The following is a 21,080-nucleotide window of genomic DNA, read 5'->3' as shown; positions in this document are numbered from 1 at the left end:
ACGAGAGTCACGCTGGGTTGATACTCCTTCATTTACCTTGCACAGTCTCTCCCAGATCAGTGTTGTAGAGCCCAAAGGACTTACTATTCCAAACTGGCCTAGGCTCAGATGGCCACAAATGATGTTCTTCGCTTGAGAATCGAGTTGCTTGAATTTCTTCACATCAGCAGCACAGACACTGGCAGAGATGATGGGGACGCCATGTTCCACAATAAACCAGAGATCATTATCAATAGCTTGTAGATGCATTTGCATTTTGTTCTTCCAGAAGGGAAAGTTCTTTCCTTCGTAGGTAGGACATGCTGCAGTCACCTTAAACATGCCTGCAGTCGACATAACTAAAACTTCACGTGGTTAAACCAAAATCACACAGAACAAGGGAGTACCTTGCTCTGATACCAATTGAAAGTGCGTTATATCGACTAGAGGGGGGTGAATAGGAGTTTTTTAGAATTTCATCACTGAGGAAATTCCTTTTGAGGAAATTCCTCACTGATGACTAACTTACAGCGGAAACGGTAAAGGATCAGAAGTGCAAAGTTTCATAACAACAGTTTTTCACAGTGAAGAATGTGAAAACAGATTGCACAGTGAGCAGGCACACAAAATACAGATGAGGAATAACTAACGTGAAGAATTTGGGGTTGAGGAAATTCAGAGAAAGTCTTCAGCAAATTCTTCAAACAGTCATAGTGAAAGTCATCAACACATAATACGGGGAAAGTAAAGAGTTGAGGAATTAGAACCCGTTTCTCAGTGAAGACAGTCGTTGATGACCCAGTTCCAACTGTTGTGACAGTCATACATCTGGTTTGGAGCGGCTTGGTATTGAAACCAAAGGACACCCAGTCCCGGGACACAGAGTCCCTACCGTATTCTCCTTGAGCTAAGGACACACAGTCCTCGCCCAACACTCGTGGTAAGTCTTCAGGGCAGACTTCCAAACCCTCACAAACTTGGTCAACCGGCGATCCACAACTGACTGCTGGAAAGCTCTAGAAACCTTAGGGTAAAAGGTTGGAGAATACACAGTCCTCAAAGGTAAAAGGCTTCAGTCCCACACAGGAACAACTTCTTCAGTGATGCTCAATCACTAGGTTTGGTTTGTGGTTTCGGTGGGTGGTGTATTTCCTCACTGATGAATTACCCTCGAAGGCTCTAAGGAATTTGGGTTGCTCTTATGACAAGTGTCAGTTTCTAACGGAGCAGCCAACCAGCTAGTGGTTGTGGGGGTGGCTATTTATAGCATGGGAGCATCCCGACATGATTTGACACTAATGCCCTTAAATAATATGACCGTTGGAGTGGATAAGACTAGTGACTTGGCGTGGCTATCGAAACGGTCGGAACCCTCAACTGTGAGAGTCCTCATGTCACTCATATTCCTCACTTGAGGCTTTTGGTAGGATTAGCCTTGGGTTGAGCATCATGAGGAAATTCATTCCATAGTGTAACTTTGACCCCCTTTAACAGTACGGTGTTCCTATTACTCGAATGCGAAGAAAGTAAAACAGAAAGTGTAATTCTTCATGCTTCAATTCTTCAGAGTGATTTTCTTCAGGAACCACCAAACTTCTCAATGTCAGTATCTTCATGAGGAATATCAATTTCATCGCAGATTTCTCACGATTCATTTCTTCAGCTTCAGACTAATTTCTTCAACTGAAGTCATATTTTTTTAGGGGTCGATATTCTTCAAATATCTCAAACTCCTTAATGACTTATAGATCCTGTGTACACTCACAAACACATTAGATACTTAACCTATAAGTCTTCAAACCACCAAAATCACTAAGGGGCACTAGATGCACTTACAATGTGGTCACAGAAATTTTGATCTGTTAGAAACCTTAGAAGGTTTTCCTCCGTCTCCTTGGGTTTATCAGTTAGCGTCGCTATATGTATTTTATCTGGGTCAATAAACCCAATATTTAGGATGTTCCTATTTTTACAATCCAGAATCTTCATTCTGCATAATAGAGTACAAGTTATATGTAGACAATGAATTGAAATAACTAAACAAGTTATATGTAGACAACGAATTGAAAAACTTACACACAATAGCAACTCATAAGGGATTTGTCGAGGGCGTCGGCATTGTACATCTGGAAGAGTTCATCAAAGTCGATATGGATTTCTTCGGGGCGACCGTAGTACTCTCGTGGGACACTCACCATGATCATCGTTCTCCCATTGTTTGATTCACTTAAGTACCATGTATGCAAGTAACGCATATTTGTTGGGAGATCATCTTTGCTGACCAAAGGCGCTCCCATGACAAACTGTGGCTTAGGGGCTACCATAGCCTTGGGTAACCTGTCGTCTTGGGAAGCCAGAACGTCTTCAGCCGGGATACCCCATTCATCCGCCCACTTCTTTGCTAATTCCAAATCTTGCCCCTGCACCAGAGGGGGGACATTCTCGGGTAACACCCTGAGGGGTGGGATCGACTGTTTGGCATGTTGTCCAAGCTGAGGAACGTCTGATCTTTTTTTGCTTGTAGTTGAACTTGATTTGCTCCCACTTGCACTTGCACGTGATATGCTCTTTTTCACTTCCTTCTGCAATGTGCGTGTATAGTCATCAGGCTTATGGTGTAAGTCATACTGTGATGGAAGGTTCGTGAAGTATTTTGCAAATGCTATTTGCTTCTCGGTGTATTCCGGGCGGGGCTCGGGTTCCTTATTTTTCATCTGCGCATTATGATGTTCCTTTGCTATCCTGGCGTTTTCCTCGGCGGTATGATCATAAGGTCTGATAGGAAGATTAGCATGAGGTACCTTTGGGAGGGGCGACAGTTTGCGCTTTGGGGAGCTCCGTCGCTTAGAAATCATCGGCGGAGCGTTCTTGCTGGCACGCTTCCGCTTAGTATCCGGAGCGGGCGGCGGCGGAGACGGACGACCCAAGTCCGGCGGCGGTGATCGAGATGGACTCGTGTTGTGCTGGCCGTCGTCATGTGGAGGGCTTGGAGGTGATGGAGGTGTAGGTGACGTGCGACGACTCGGAGGCGGTGTTGTCCTTGGGGCCGAGCCTGGAAGCTTGATGTAGTTCTTGTCCCATAGGATGACTCCACCCAGTACTTCTCCGAGTGTCCTCTCATCTTCGGGTCCAGCTATGTCGAGCTCCATATCATGAAACCCCACCATGATTTCATCCACCCCGACTTTACCAAAGCCAGCTGGAATCTCACGGCCATGCGAGCGTGCATCAGCGCCAGAAGGTAAAGCTTGTCCGACGGACACCTTCATGGATATGTTCTTGAATTTCTGATGGAGTTCACATGATGTTGACTCCTTGATTCCATCCATGGGGTAGCCGGGACCGCCCTCTATCATCTTCGTGCATCGTCGGGCGGGGCCTCAGATTCAGCCACGCTGCTTTTCCGCTTAGATGGGGCGTCGGTAATATCGAGTGCAAGATCTTCCTGGCGCGCTACTCCTCTAAGCTCATCAATCTGGTTCTGTTGCTCATTAATCCTGGCAGGAAACTGGTTGAACTTGTCATTCTCCTCATCCTGCTGTCGCTTCTTTGCTCTCGCTCGGCTTATGTAAGTGTCTTGGTCTCTGGCAAACCCAAGCCACCACGGGTAAGAAGGACCGAAGCCTCGCGTTCGTCCTCCATGTTCGTCATTGCCGAGGACCAGTGTGAGCAAATCTTTCTCTCTATCTGCAGTGAACTGTCTTTTTCCCTCCTTAATTTCTTACACTATCTTTTTCCAATTCTCCCTGGGTATCCTAAGACCGTCACTGCAGATGAGGTCCCCTGTTTCTTCGTCGTACGAACCACCATGCGCAAGGAACCAATTTCTTGCTCTCAATTCCCACTCATCATAGAGTGGTTTAGGTATGATGCCTTTAGCTAGCAGATCTTGCTCTTTCTTATCCCACTTTGGGATGGCAGTCTCATAGCCCCCTGGCCCCAGCTTGTGGTGATATTTCTTCTTGTCGGCATTTTTCTTGTTCTTTTCTGATAATGCGTGGGCATCTTCTGACTCCTTGTACTCTTGAAATGCCTTCCAGTGATTCGCCTGCTTGGCTAGATACCCCTCAAATACTGGCACTTTCTTTGTCTTCAGATAGTTTTGCCATAGCTTCTTCTTCCAGCTACGGAACAGTTCGGCCATCTTCTTTAGAGTCCACTGCTTGACTTTGGCCCTCAGTTTTTTTGCGGCGTCTTCATTCTCACATTCTGGCAGGTTGAAATGTGACATGAGATCATTCCAAAGATTATCTTTGTACCTTTCGGCGACATAGTCACTATCGGCTGCCCCTTTGCGCTTGTTCCACTCCCGAACGCTGATCGGGACGTGATCCCTAACGAGAACTCCGCATTGCTTCTTGAATGTGTCAGCAGCATTCTTAGGAAGCTTGGGTTCGCCCGTAGGCAATATCACCTCAAAGGTGTAATGCGTCCGTGCATCCAACTTTCTAGTCGGGCCTCATTTCGTAGCTTTGCTCGATGTGGAGGCCTAAGAGGGAGAAATATTCGTCAAATGAATGTATATGTATACAATATAGAGATATCTCCAATATTTTCCACATATTACAAGTGATTGTCGAACTTCATATGTATACCTCGCCGGACTTTATTATTTCTCCACCGGCTTCTCCATGAGTGGAGCTATCACCTTCTCCGTCATTGGACCTATCTCCTGCCCCATCGGCTTCATCTTCGTGTCGGTCGACCTCCATTCCATATCCGGAGGGGTTTAGATATGACGATGGAGATTCAGCTGGTTCAACGTCGGGGCCGTCTTTGATTATATCTTCGAAAAGCTCTTCCTCTTCGAGGTTCCTGATATGTGGATCCATAGTTCTGCAAAAAACGGACATTTGATTAACTAATAAACTAAAAAACTATATAAGAGGGGTTGGAAACTTCGAAGTGTCGTTTTATATAGGAGGACCTTTAGTCCCGGGTCTTGGCTAGAACCTAAACTCTAAAATATGTCTAACGCATTCTCTTAACCTTTAAGGATTTAACAAAATGGCGACATTCTAGATGTGTAGAAAATGATCCTATTTTTTTTATCTCATCTACCCTTCTATATGTCACATTGTCTAGTGTCAAAGGACTTTGTTGAACTTTGTATCAAAAAAGAATTATTTTATCAGGAACTCCGTTCCAAAACAACTTTAGTCCCGGGTCGTGGCTCCACCCGGGACTCCTAGATTTCTGCATAGTATTCAAGGTAGGAGAACTTTTCCAATTTGAGCATTGAATAAGCAAAACCAAATCGTAAAATAAAGTAGTATTAAAATTAGCATGCATTCAATTATAAGCAAAACTACATCATCTCTTTTGTCCGTACATCGTCGAATATTATCACTAATACTCCTCGAATACTATCATACATATAGCATCACTGATACAGCTAGAACCGTAGCGCCCGACGGGTATCGTCGCGGGCGGTGGACACCCAAAGAGAAGGAACCATCACAGGATCATAGCTCCAGTGAGATCCCTGAAGAACCTGCCAGGTATGCTCCAACCTGCCCTCCAACGCAACCATGTAGCGACGGACGTGCTCATCCTCCTCGCTGACACGGTGACGTACCACCTCCGCGGTGTTTGGAAGCCTCGGCACCGTCACTGGCCCACGCGACCGCCACCAAACAAGGATCGGGTCAACAACGGGCTGGCTCCTCACCAACCTACGCCCCCCGGAAGGTAGCACCTCCCAATACCCGCCGGGCAGAGCCCAGTCCCGGACATGGCCCCTCTCCTCAAGCAGGTGTCCTCCGCCGAGTCGACGACGAGGATGCGGGATAGGCATCGTAAAATGAACTAAAAAAATAAACTAGTTCTATTAATTTTCTTGCTAAAAATAAACTAATTGTATATATAGTAAAATAAACTATTAACACTTAAGCATATACAATAGCAAAATTAAGCAATAATCTAAGAAACACTAATTAAGCATCTATATACGTAGAAATGTCTTCTTCTTCTTCTTCTTCTTCTTCTTCTTCTTCTTTCTTATTTTCTTCTCCGCTTCTTCTTCAACTTCTCTTCTTCTACTTATCCTCTTCTTCTATTTTTCCTCTTCTTCTCCTCTCCTCCTCTTCTTATTCTCCTTTTTCTTCTTTTCTTCTCCTACTCTTCTTATTTTCCTTTTTCCTAATCTTATTTTCTTATTTTTGTTCATCTTTCTTCTTCTTGTAACCCTAACCTAATTCTAAATATTACTAACCCTAATAATCTAGCACAAACCTAATAACAATAGGAATTAAATGACAAAAAAATCTTTTCTTCTCCTTTTTCTTCTTTTCTTCTCTTTTTTCTTCCTTTCTTCCCTTTTTCTTCTTTTCTTCTCCTTTTTCTTCTTTTCTTCTTCTTTTTCTTCCTTTCTTCTCCTTTTTCTTCTTTCCTTCCCTTTTTCTTATTTTCTTCTCTTTTTTCTTCTTTTCTTATCCTTTTTCTTCTTTTCTTCTACCGTCCGGAGTGTTGGGGAGGAGGGGGCGGGGGGCTTACCGACCGGAGTGGGAGGGGAGGGCGTCGACGACGGTGAGGAGGACGGCAGGCGGCGGCGAGGAGGACGGCGACGGCGAGGAGGACGGCAGGCGGTGGCGAGGAGGACGGTGGGCAGCCTGGCGGCATCGAGTTCGTCGGTGCCTCGCCGGGAGAAAAGAAGAACGAAATGGCGATTTGGGTTGGAAATTTCCAACTCCCGCTTATATAGTAGGATCTTTGGTCCCGGTTCGGGGCTCGAACCGGGACTAAAGACACCCTTTAGTCCCGGGTGGAGCCACGACCCGGGACTAAAGGCCCTTTTTCGACAGACCAAAAGGCGGGAAGCACGGGCCTTTAGTCCCGGGTCGGGGCTCGAGCCGGGACTAAAGACACCCTTTAGTCCCGGGTGGAGCCACGACCCGGGACTAAAGGCCCGTGCTCGGCAGGCGGCAGGCGAGGGGCTTTAGTCCCGGGTCGTGGCTCCACCCGGGACTAAAGCCCCTCCGCTGGCTGCACTATAAGTTTATTCCCACCTCGCCCAGCGAGGGGGACTAACACTAGTTTATAAGCCCCGTCGCAGCATCTCCATCGAGCTCCTCTCTAAAGCAGGCTTACGGGCCTAAACTGACTATAAATTTCAAAATTAAAACTATATTTGAAATTATGGAGAAAATTAAACCTGAATTCAAAGTGAGGTCAGTTTGGATTTAGGTTTAATTTTCTCTATAAATTCTCATATAGTTTCAATTTCTTTCTATTTTCAAAATTAACTATTTTGTTCTTTTCAATTAAAAACTATGTTTTTTTTGCATATTTGAGAATTTGACAAAAGTATGATAATGAAAAGTGTCTGAAATTGAATAAATAATTCAAAACTATTTTTATTTTCAAAATTAATTATTTTGACTATCCAAACTATTAACTATTTTGTTATTTTCAATTAAAAACTATGTTTATTAAAATTCTTTTTGCATATTTGAGAATTTGACAAAACTATGATAATGAAAAGTGTTTGAAATTGAATAAATAATTCAAAACTATTTTCTATTTTCAAAATTAATTATTTTGACTATCCAAAATATTAACTATTTTGTTATTTTCAATTAAAAACTATGTTTATTAAAATTCTTTTTGCATATTTGAGAATTTGACAAAACTATGATAATGAGCTCCATACTTTTTGTGTGTTCAAAATGCACCATTCAAAGGCACATCATAAAATTTCAACAATTTCTGACTTCATTTGGTATTCTTCGTGCATTTACTTTTTTTTGAGCTAGTTGACCCTTAAATTGAAAACACTACAAATGAACTCTGAAAATGTTGAAAGTTGGCATGCTATCATCATTTCACCCACATAGCATGTGCTAAAAAGTGGAGAGGGTTACGACAAAAGCTGGATACACTTCGTGTACAAAACGGACAATCTCTCTCGAAGTATCAGGGTTTTGAGCGAGAACTCATCTCTTACAAAGGGATTTCATTTTTTTGAACTTATTTGAACTCCATACTTTTTGTGTGTTCAAAATGCACCATTCAAAGGCACATCACAAATTTTCAACAATTTCTGACTTAATTTGGTATTTTTCGTGCATTTACTTTTGTTTTTTTGGGCTAGTTGACCCTAAAATTGAAAAGCTCTACAAATGAACTATGAAAATGTTGAAAGTTGGCATCCTATCATCATTTCACCCACATAGCATGTGTTAAAAAGTTGAGAGGGCTACGGCAAAAACTGGATGCACTTCGTGTACAAAACGGACAATCTCTCTCGAAGTATGAGGGTTTCGAACGAGAACTCATCTCTTACAAAGGTTTATTAAAATTCTTTTTGCATATTTGAGAATTTGACAAAACTATGAAAATGAAAAGTGTTTGAAATTGAATAAATAATTCAAAACTAAAAGTTTTAGTACATTCCATACATACATTACATAAAAGGTTTAATACATTATTACATTATTGCACCAATATTCCTATCTATTATTTCTGTTTTTTCTGGGTCGTAGCCATGGAGAATATTCATCATTCAGTAGGATGCTTGGGTCAGTTTTCACTTTGAAGGGCGGAATTTCATGAAACTTATTATAATCTACTGACATGTCTGTCTTGTCATCTACTCCCACGATGTTTCTTTTCCCTGAAAGAACTATGTGGCCTTTTGGCTCATCGGACGATATCTTCTTTTGCTGATTTCTTTTTCTCGTTGTTGTAGACATGTCCTTCACATAGAAAACCTGAGCGACATCATTGGCTTGGACAAATCGTTCGTCCATGTACGCAAGATTGTTGAGATCCACTGTTGTCATGCCGTACTTTTGGTCTACAACTACCCCGCCTCTTGTCAGCTTCACACATCTGCATCGAAACAAAGGGATCTTAAAAGTAGGTCCATAGTCAAGTTCCCATATGTCCTCTATGTACCCGTAATATGTTTCCAAATAGTGCCCATTCTCGTCTGTTGCATCAAAGCGGACAACACTATTTTGGTTGGTGCACTTTTTATCTTGGGTAACCGTGTAAAATGTATTCCCATTTATCTCATACCCTTGAAAGTACATATAGTCGAAGATGGTGGCCTGGCCAAACAGTACAGCTGATCTCCAACGGTGTCGTCATTCATGAGATGTGTCTGCAACCAACTACCGAAAGTCTTCTCGTGTTCCCCTTTAATCCAAGAGTCCGCCTTCCCCGGGTTTTCGGAGTGTAGAATATTCTTGTGTCTCACGATATACGGAGCCACCACGGTGGAATTGTGTAGAACTGTGTAGTGTGCTTGAGAGAAAGAATGCCCGTCCATACATACTTTTGCTTTCCTTCCTAGTGTGCCTTTTCCTGTCAGCCTACCCTCATACGGAGATTCAGGAACACCAATTGGCTTAAGGTCAGGAAGAAAGTCCACACAAAACTCAATGACCTCATCTGTTCCATAGCCCTTGGAGATGCTTCCTTCTGGCCTAGCACGGTTACGAACATATTTATTTAAGACTCCCATGAACCTCTCGAAGGGGAACATATTGTGTAGAAACACAGGACCGAGAATTCTAATCTCTTCGACTAGGTGAACTAGGAGGTGTGTCATTATATTGAAGAAGGATGGCGGGAACAACAACTCAAAGCTGACCAGACATTGGACCACATCAATCTGTAACCCTGATAGACTTTCTCGATCGATTACCTTCTGAGAAATTGCATTGAGGAATGCACATACCTTCACAATTGCCACACGAACATTTTCCGGTAGAATTCCCCTCAATGCAACCGGAAGCAATTGCGTCATAAGCACGTGGCAGTCATGAGACTTTAGGTTTTGGAATTTTTTGTCTTTCATATTTACGATTCCCTTTATATTCGACGAGAAACCAGTCGGGACCTTGATACTGAAAAGGACTTCAAAGAAGATTTCCTTCTCTTCCTTAGTAAGAGCGTAGCTGGCACGCCCTTGAAACTGCCCTGGATGCATGCCATCTCTTCCTTTATGACGTTCCTGGTCCTCCCGTGCTTCCGGTGTATCTTTTGACTTCCCATACAAGCCCAGGAAGCCTAGAATATTCACGCAGAGATTCTTCGTCAGGTGCATCACGTCGATTGCCGAGCGGACCTCATGGACTTCCCAGTAGGGTATCTTCCAAAATATAGATTTCTTCTTCCACATGGGTACGCGCTTATCAGGGCCGTTAGGAACAGGTTGGCTGCCAGGACCCTTTCCAAAGATTACTTTTAAATCTTTGACCATATCAAATACTTCAGCACCAGTACGGATGACAGGCTTCCCCCGGGGTTCTGCCTTGCCATTGAAATGCTTGCCTTTTTTTCTTTAAGGGATGCTTGGGCGGAAGAAAACGACGATTGTACGGGTACACATTCTTCCTACATTTGTCCAGATATATACTTTCTGTCTGATCCAAACAGTGCGTGCATGCATTGTATCCCTTGTTTGACTGTCCTGAAATGTTACTAAGAGCAGGCCAATCATTGATGGTTACGAAAAGCAACGTTCGAAGGTCAAATTCCTCTTGTTTGTGCTCGTCCCACACACGTACACCTGGTTCGGCCCACAGCTGTATAAGTTCATCAACTAATGGCCTTAGGTACACATCAATATCGTTGCCGGGTTCCTTTGGACCTTGGATAAGCACTGGCATCATAATGAATTTCCGCTTCATGCACAACCAAGGAGGAAGGTTGTAGATACATAGAGTAACGGGCCAGGTGCTATGACTGCAACTCTGCTCCCCAAAAGGATTCATGCCATCTGTACTCAGACCTATCCATAAGTTCCTTGCGTCAGCTGCAAATCTCGGGAACTCTCTCTCGATTTTTCTCCACTGACGACCATCAGCGGTGTGCCTCAACTTATCGTCTTTCATACGATCTTCCATGTGCCATCGCAACAACTTCGCATGATCTTTATTTCTGAATAGACGTTTCAACCATGGTATTATAGGAGCATACCACATCACCTTGGCAGGAATCCTCTTCCTGGGTGGCTCGCCTTAATATCACCAGGGTCATCTTTTCTGATCTTATACCGCAATGCAGTGCATACCGGGCATTTATCCATATTCTCGTACTTCTCACCGCGGTAGAGGATGCAGTCATTAGGGCATGCATGTATCTTCTGCACGTCTAATCCTAGAGGACAGACAAGCTTCTTTGCTTCGTACGTGCTGGCGGGCAATTCGTTCTTTCTTGGAGCATCTTCTTCATCAGTACCAGCAACTTTTCGAATGACGAGTCAGTCACACCGGTCTCTGCCTTCTACTTCAGCAATTCCAGTGTGCTACCCAGATTCTTCTAGCCATCTACACAAGTTGGGTACAACAATTTGTTGTGGTCCTGTAACATCTGCTCGAACTGAAACCTCTCCTTTTGTGTGTCGCAACCTCGCCGTGCATCAGAAATGACCCGGCCAAGATCATCAGCAGGCTCATCTGGTTCCCGTTCTTCATCCTGATCTTCTTCTTCATTGTCTTCCATTGCGGTATCAGCATACTCAGGGAACATAGATCAGTAGTTGTCATCATCGTTCTCTTCTTCTTCATCGTCGTCTTCCATCATAACCCCTTTTCTCTATGCTTGGTCCAAACATTATAGCCCGACATAAAACCGGACCGAAGCAGGTGGCTCTGAATGACTCTTGAGGAAGTGTAATCCTTCTCATTCCGACATTCAACACATGGACAAAACATATAGCCACCACCATGCTTGTTCGCATCGGCTGCATCTCGAAAAGAATGCACGCCTTCTCTGCAAGCGGGTGTGCGTCGATCACCGTACATCCATGGATGGCTCATCTGCGTTATACGACAGTATATCAAATACAATCACAAACCTAAAAATTAGTACCGCACGGTCTAAACGAGGAAATATAGTTGCTAACATTTTAGAATAAGTAGAAATAAAGAGGAAGAGGTTTAAGCGTGGCTCGGTCATCTCATATCGTAGTTGTGTTCGGTGAACTGAAGCGGCATCGCTCTAACACACATTTCAACAAACACCTCTAGTGCATAAAAAAATGGAAAGCTAGCACACACCCACACTCTTCCATCCAAGAAAAATGCAAGGAAGAGGGGAGAGGGGGGCTGTGCTATATATAGGCAGAGGACTTTAGTCCCGGTTTGAGACACAAACCGGGACTAAAGGTGACGCACATGCGGGCTGCACACCGCGTAGCCCTTTAGTCCCGGTTTGAGACACAAATCGGGACTAAAGGCTCCTTACGGACTGGGACCAAAGCCTCGTGGGCGGCATTGCGATTTGGGGCAACGTGGCCGGACCTTTAGTCCTGGCCCAGAGGGAGGCCGGGACTAAAGGGTCCAGCCCAAAGGCCCGTTTTCCACTAGTGTCTTCTGTGTGACGACCGCTTAATTTCGAGACTCTGTGTTTCCATCTCGAGGTCCCTGGCCGGCTGGACGCCTACATCTCGGTCTTCTACTTCGCGGCGGGCACGCCCATCCCACACGGACTCGCTGCTCGGCCGCTTCGTCTACGACAACGACGCCTACCACAACGCCCGCTTCAAGATCGTCAACCGCATCGTCAAGGGCCCGTGGCTCGTCCGCGCCACCGTCAGCAACTACGACGCACGCTCACGTGTCGCTACCACAAGGGCGACGACTACCTCGAGATCGACGTGGACATTGGCAACTCGGCGATCGCCACCGCCATCCTGCATCTGGCGCTAGGCGTCGTCACGTCGGTGACCATCAACATGGGCTTCCTTGTTCAGTCCCAGTTCGAGGAGGAGCTGCCCGAAAAGCTCTTCGGTGCTGTGCACGTAGCGCAGATGGAGATGGGCTCTGCCAAGTATTATGTGGATACGGCGACCGAGGAGCATGAGACGGCCGACAAGGCGACGCCCGGGTTCAGGGTTGGTTCGGCGAGGGTGGCCAACGATAGCCGCCACCAGGAACGCACCAGCGGCAAGGCCAGTAGATCAATGAGCTGCCAGGAACGCCTGGGTGGAGGTGAGGGCTCCAATCACTGCTGACATCTTCTTCATAGCAGTGTTAGGTATTTCAATGCAGCTAATTTGACAACTTCAATATGATGATCGGGCATGAACTCAATGGTACAAAACTTATAAGTATATGATATATTGTAGCCGACGAATTCGTTCGGTGTTAGCATACTCCACTAGATAATAATTCCATGATTCTGTCAGTATGGCTGATATTTAGCTCAGCTGGCCTTACAACAGCATGAGAATGATGGCGTTGGCAGTGCCGTTCAAGTTTTCAAAGCATTTTTCGGTATCTTCAAAGTGATGCTTGATCTGTTGGTTGGGGATATTATATTTTTTCCAGTGTTGATGTGTGCAAGTTTCTTTTGTTTCTAGAGTTGTCTCATGAATCTGTAAGAGTAAAAGGAGATTGAATTAAAGTGAATGAACGATTAGTCTTTATTGATGATAGCAATAGGGTATTTATACCCGGTCGGAAGTACACATGTTGCTTGGGAGTCAAGTAACTTGAATTTACTTAAGGGCCAAGTTATTACATACTCCCTCCGTTCCAAAATATAAGACCTTTTAAAGATTTCACTAGAAGACTACATACGGAGCAAAATGAGTGAATCTATACTTCAAAATAAGTCTATGTACATCCGTATGTAGTACATAGTGCAATCTCTAAAAGGTCTTATATTTAGGAACGGAGGGAGTAGTTTCCATGAGAGTCAAGGAAGTGCATGGTTGCTTAAGGACTAAGTAACCTATCTAAGAATTAACTTAATCCTAATCAGCTTAATTAATAAGCAACTAATCTATTCTTAACACTCCCCCTTGTACAACGCCTCTTCTTGAGTATATGCATCATCTTCATAAATTCTTTGAATATTCTTGAAAGTCTCCTCCAAAAACCGTGTGGGAAAAATATGAGGAGAATTGTGCAGACATGTTGCTAAAACTCCTTTAAACCCAGTGGGAAAATAATAAGGAGAAAATGATGCAACATATAATGATTATTGCCTCTTGATAACTCATATGAGAAAAACCTTTGAAGAATGAGAAAACTCATTGGTGAGTTTAGAGAACAATTGATATGTCTTGAGTACTTCCTTTAAAAAACCAATAGGAAAAATAGAAAGTATGACATATGATCTTTGATAAGATATTGCCTCATTAAAAACCATTATGAGAAACTTTTGAGAGAAAAACTCATAAGGGAAAAGAGTGCATTTGACATGCCATTGAAAACTCCTTTAAAACCCAGTGGGAAAATATAAGGAGAAAATGATATGGCATATACAAACACTTGTGTTTATATTGTCTCGTTAAAAACCTTTTATGAGAAACCATTAGGGAAAAACTCATCAAGGGAAAAATAGTACAATATATGCAATCTGATGATTGTTAATAGGTTATAGTTTGGGAGATTACTCCCCCTGAACTTTGCAAATATGGAGGATGTCTCATACCAATTTCATTGACATGAACATAAGATTGTGTATAATCTGTTGGATTTTCAAATTATTTTGTTTGCAAATTATTTCCTCACTTTTCTATAATCCATGAGGATAAGTAGTTTCCGAGCAATGTGATTTATGATATTGCTCTTCATATAACCTGTAGGTATTGAGTAACACAAGTGGAAGTATCTTGATAAATCAAGTTATGTGATCCTGATAATTCTCAACCACATGATTTTGAGTGTGGTTAATCATTCTGCCAAGCCATGCATATTTTGCAATGCTTTTAGATAAAGCAATCATGTGAGAATGATAAGTGGGAATAACCATTAAAGTCCATTTAGATGACTTCCATATGGAGGCTATTCCAACAAATTCAGTCATTGATATGGCGTCATTGGGATCAAATAAAGAGCCAATATCATCATATCACATCATGGTCATATCTTGTATTTCCTGATGGAATTGTCCAATACTTATTGTGAGCTTAAGATATAAGATGATATTCCATATATCAAGCATGTTACTTTTGTTGGGGGTTGCACTCTGAACAAACATAGCAAATACGGTGGCAGGCCTGACATAGTTTGCAATCATATGAGTGCTTTGACATTAGTGAGATATAGAACTTCAGGTCTTTATGTCACTTCATTATCAACCCTAGGTATGTACCTTATCAAAGGTAGTATGACCATACATGTCTTATGTTGTTATGATATATCCACACTAAACTTCTCGTATATGTTTTGGATATATGCAGACTGATATGTATTCTTGAGAGAATGCTCAAGTAGTAAGCTTAAGCTAAATTTGGTTGAATCCAAAATTTCCGTCTTGAGATGATTTTGTGTATGTTTATGTCTTGCAGAGACATTGATGATGAAATCATCGATATAAACTGAGGTGATGTAAGGGAATTAAATTTTGGGATTCCTTTATTAACACATGAACAATCATCATCCTTTGAGTAATCCTCTGAAGAAGGAACTCGTCTCGTCGGTAGTACCATATGATTCACGACTATTTCTAGTCATAGAGTGACTTATGAAGTTTTACATAATACATGTTGCGATTTGTTTTTGGATTCAGAAATGAAGCCCTTCAGGGACTTTAATATAGATTTCCGAAATGAGTGACTCATATGAGTATGTAGTCACTGCATCCATTAGCTGCATGTATAATATTATTTGTACTGCCAACGGTATTTATTATCGAAACATAGTTCCACTCATACCAAGAAGGTATGTTACATTGTAATCGATGTTGGGTCTCTGCATGAACCCTTTTGCTACAAGCCTCGCTTTTTCACCACCTCATTGACTTTGTCTATGAATGAGAAGTTTTTAGTATTCCATATGGAAGATACTTATGAGGAGTAGGTATTACTGTGGTAAATACCACTCTTTGATTAGCAAGTGCTATTCTTCATTACTTGCTTTTGGTTCAGGGCCCAAAAGGTTTTAGCAATCTTTAGAAGAAATATATGTCGACAAATGTAGACTTATGTTATATGATTCTAGAGGAATCGATGAAATTTCTGGAAATGTATTTATTCCTTTTAACTCCTTGTGATTTCCTACAAAAGTGGAGCCAAGGTGTTTCGATGTCCCGACACCAAAACATTTGTGCACATTTATGTCGGGCTTTGGATGATGACCATCCAGTGAGGTGTCTTTCAACTTGATGTTGAATTACATTCACTAGTGGAAAACGGGCCTTTGGCCGGGACCCTTTAGTCCCGGCCTGTCTCTGGGCCGGGACTAAAGGCCCGGCCACGTCGCCCCAATTCTCAATGCCTCCCTCGAGGCTTTAGTCCCAGTTCGTGTCCCAAACCGGGACTAAAGGGCTACGCGGTGGGCAGCCCGCATGTGCGCCACCTTTAGTCCCGGTTTGTGTCTCAAACCGGGACTAAAGTCCTCTGCCTATATATAGCACAGCCCCCCTCTCCCCTCTTCCTTGCATTTTTCTTGGATGAAGGATTGTGGGTGGGTGCTAGCTCTCCACTTTTTTTGATGCACTAGAGGTGTTTGTTGAAATGTGTGTTAGAGCGATGCCGCTTTAGTTCATCGAACACAACTACGATATGAGATGCCTGAGCCACGCTTAAACCTCTTCCTCTTTATTTCTACTTATTCTAAAAGGTTAGCAACTATATTTCCTCGTTTAGACCGTGCGGTACTAATTTCTAGGATCGTGATTGTATTTGATATACTGTCGTATAACACTGATGAGCCATCCATGAATGTACGGTGATCGACGCACAGCCGCTTACAGAGAAGGCGTGCATTCTTTTCGAGATGCAGCTGATGCGAACAAGCATGGTGGTGGCTATATGTTTTGTCCATGTGTTGAATGTCGGAATGAGAAGGATTACACTTCCTCAAGAGTCATTCAAAGCCACCTGCTTCGGTCCGGTTTTATGTCGGGCTATAATGTTTGGACCAAGCACGGAGAAAGAGGGGTTATGATGGAAGACGACGATGAAGAAGAAGAGAACGATGATGACAACTATCGATCTATGTTCCCTGAGTATGCTGATACCGCAATGGAAGACAATGAAGAAGAAGATCAGGATGAAGAACGGGAACCAGATGAGCCCGCTGATGATCTTGGCCGGGTCATTTCTAATGCACGACGAGGTTGCGACACAGAAAAGGAGAGGTTGCAGTTCGAGCAGATGTTATAGGACCACAACAAATTGTTGTACCCAACTTGTGAAGATGGCCAGAAGAAGCTGGGTAGCACACTGGAATTGCTGAAGTGGAAGGCACAGACCGGTGTGACTGACTCGTCAATCGAAAAGTTGCTGGTATTGATGAAGAAGATGCTTCCAAGAAAGAACGAATTGCCCGCCAGCACGTACGAAGCAAAGAAGCTTGTCTGCCCTCTAGGATTAGACGTGCAGAAGATACATGCATGCCCTAATGACTGCATCCTCTACCGCGGTGAGAAGTACGAGAATATGGATAAATGCCCGGTATGCACTGCATTGCGGTATAAGATCAGAAAAGATGACCCTGGCCCGTTACTCTATGTATCTACAACCTTCCTCCTTGGTTGTGCATGAAGCGGAAGTTCATTATGATGCCAGTGCTTATCCAAGGTCCAAAGGAACCCGACAACGATATTGATGTGTACCTAAGGCCATTAGTTGATGAACTTATACAGCTGTGGGCCGAACCAGGTGTACGTGTGTGGGACGAGCACAAACAAGAGGAATTTTACCTTCGAGCGTTGCTTTTCGTAACCATCAATGATTGGCCTGCTCTTAGTAACATTTCAGGACAGTCAAACAAGGGATACAATGCATGCACGCACTGTTTGGATCAGACAGAAAGTATATATCTCGACAAATGTAGGAAGAATGTGTACCCGTACAATCATCATTTTCTTCCGCCCAAGCATCCCTTAAAGAAAAAAGGCAAGCATTTCAATGGCAAGGCAGAACCCCGGGGGAAGCCTGTCATCCGTACTGGTGCTGAAGTATTTGATATGGTCAAAGATTTAAAAGTAATCTTTGGAAAGGGTCCTGGCAGCCAACCTGTTCCTAACGGCCCTGATAAGCGCGTACCCATGTGGAAGAAGAAATCTATATTTTGGGAGCTACCCTACTGGAAAGTCCATGAGGTCCGCTCAGCAATCGACGTGATGCACCTGACGAAGAATCTTTGCGTGAATATTCTAGGCTTCCTGGGCTTGTATGGGAAGTCAAAAGATACACCGGAAGCACGGGAGGACCAGGAACGTCATAAAGGAAGAGATGGCATGCATCCAGGGCAGTTTCAAGGGCGTGCCAGCTACGCTCTTACTAAGGAAGAGAAGGAAATCTTCTTTGAAGTCCTTTTCAGTATCAAGGTCCCGACTGGCTTCTCGTCGAATATAAAGGGAATCATAAATATGAAAGACAAAAAATTCCAAAACCTAAAGTCTCATGACTGCCACGTGCTTATGACGCAATTTCTTCCAGTTGCATTGAGGGGAATTCTAGCGGAAAATGTTCGCCTCGCAATTGTGAAGGTATGTGCATTCCTCAATGCAATTTCTCAGAAGGTAATCGATCGAGAAAGTCTATCAGGGTTACAGATTGATGTGGTCCAATGTCTGGTCAGCTTTGAGTTGTTGTTCCCGCCATCCTTCTTCAATATAACGACACACCTCCTAGTTCACCTAGTCGAAGAGATTAGAATTCTCGGTCCTGTGTTTCTACACAATATGTTCCCCTTCGAGAGGTTCATGGGAGTCTTAAAGAAATATGTTCGTAACCGTGCTAGGCCAGAAGGAAGCATCTCCAAGGGCTATGGAACACAGGAGGTCATTGAGTTTTGTGTGGACTTTCTTCCTGACCTTAAGCCGATTGGTGTTCCTGAATCTCGGTATGAGGGTAGACTGACAGGAAAAGGCACACTAGGAAGGAAAGAAAAAGTATGTATGGACGGGCATTCTTTCTCTCAAGCACACTACACAGTTCTACACAATTCCACCGTGGTGGCTCCGTATATCGTGAGACACAAGAATATTCTACGCTCCAAAAACCCGGGGAAGGCCGACTCTTGGATTAAAAGGGAACACGAGAAGACTTTCGGCAGTTGGTTGCAGACACATCTCATGAATGACGACACCGTTGGAGATGCTGTACTGTTTGGCCAGGCCACCATCTTCGACTATATGTACTTTCCAAGGGTATGAGATAAATGGGAATACATTTTACACGGTTGCCAAAGATAAAAAGAGCACCAACCAAAATAGTGGTGTCCGCTTTGATGCAACAGACGAGAATGGGCACTGTTTGGAAACATATTACGGGTACATAGAGGAGATATGGGAACTTGACTATGGACCTACTTTTAAGATCCCTTTGTTTCGGTGCAAATGGGTGAAGCTGACTGGAAGCAGGGTAGTTATAGACCGAAAGTACGGCATGACAACAGTGGATCTCAACAATCTTGCGTACATGGACGAACCATTTGTCCTAGCCAATGATGTCGTTCATGTTTTCTATGTGAAGGACATGTCTACAAAAACGAGAAAAAGAAATCAGCAAAAGAAGATATCGTCCGATGAGCCAAAACGCCACATAGTTCTTTCAGGGAAAAGAAACATCGTGGGAGTAGATGACAAGACAGACATGTCAGAAGATTATAATAAGTTTCATGAAATTCCGCCCTTCAAAGTGAAAACTGACCCAAGCATCCTACTGAATGATGAAGATTCTCCATGGCTACGACCCACAAGAAAACAGAAATAATAGATAGGAATATTGGTGCAATAATGTAATAATGTATTAAACCTTTTATGTAATGCATGTATGGAATGTACTAAATTTTAAACACTTTTCATTTACATAGTATCCATGTAAGAGACGAGTTCTCGTTCGAAACCCTGATACTTCGAGAGAGATTGTCCGTTTTGTACACGAAGTGCATCCAGTTTTTGTCGTAGCCCTCTCAAATTTTTAACACATGCTATGTGGATGAAATGATGATAGCATGCCAACTTTCAACATTTTGATAGTTCATTTGTAGTGCTTTTCAATTTCAGGGTCAAATTGGCGATTCTTCTCTATTATGAAATTAAATATATCAGAAAACCATTGCAGAACATATGACCAAATTAATACAAGTTCATCATCACATTAAAGCCAAAGAACAGTAGTGATCAAATGTTATTATTGCAAAAAATAAATACATAAAGTTCTCTCATAAAACAACATACAACTATGTAAAACATTTAAATGCAACAACAAACGCGATCAAAATCGCAACTAAGGTAACAATTGACCCAACAACATAATGATACCAAGCCTCTTTATCAATGGCATATTTTCTAATATTCCTAATCTTCAAGCGCGTTTCATCCATCTTCAAGCACATTGCATCCATCTTCAACCGCATCGCATCGATCTTCATCTTGCGATCATCGATGGCATCGGCGACATGCAACTCCAGTTCCATATTCTTATCCTCAATTATTTTCAATTTTTCCTTCAAGTATTTGTTTTCTTTTTCAACCAAATTTAACTTCTCGACAAGAATTTTTATGTGGGTTGGAATTTCCGGTTCACATACCTCCTAGATTAAAAAAATATATGTCACGTTGGTCGTCATAATTGTCATAAACACTAAATAAAACAAATAGTTATAAAAGATAATATATACCACATCCGAATCATAGACAGGACGAGGGCCGGCGGAGGCGGATACCAAAACCATCGCACTATATAATAACAAAAAATAATGAAAGTTAGTAATTTATACAAGTATGTATCTAAATCATACAAGTAAGATTTTTTTCTTTTAAAAAGAAGATAAGAACAAGAGGCTCACCACGGTGGTGCTCGCGACGAGATCGGCACGGGGCGATCGACAATAGTGAGGACGGGCACGGGACGACACCCTACGCATGTGCAGACTCTAAGAAGTTAATTTTGAGCATTTGAAATGAGCTACACTAGCAGTGACAAATGAAAGGATGAAGTAGCTAACCTTTTAAAACACTTGTGCAGTTGGTGCACGGCCAAACCTAGACAAATATTAAGGAAAATGGAGCTTGGAGGTCGAGCTTGGAGAGGAGAAAGCTTAAGTAGAGTGGCTCGGGCATTTCATCGAACACGTCATGTGCATCAACTAGACTGGCAAGAGCATGGCATGGTCACACTTCAACAACCAAAAAACAGGGGATATGGTGGGCAGGAGCGAGGGTTTATATAGGCAACACTT

The 21,080-nt window shown here is 42.9% G+C and overlaps 1 pseudogene; it reads left to right on the top strand.

Annotated features, from left to right (window-relative positions):
- Positions 1 to 13,087, top strand: part of LOC123425380 — a 28,253-nt pseudogene extending 15,166 nt beyond the window's left edge.
- The last annotated feature ends 7,993 nt before the right edge of the window (positions 13,088 to 21,080 follow it).

Source organism: Hordeum vulgare, chromosome 2H (genome assembly GCF_904849725.1).
Source record: "Hordeum vulgare subsp. vulgare chromosome 2H, MorexV3_pseudomolecules_assembly, whole genome shotgun sequence".
Lineage (NCBI taxonomy): Eukaryota > Viridiplantae > Streptophyta > Magnoliopsida > Poales > Poaceae > Hordeum > Hordeum vulgare.
The sequence above is the reverse complement of the archived record's forward strand: the minus strand, read 5'-3'. Positions and strand labels throughout refer to the sequence as shown.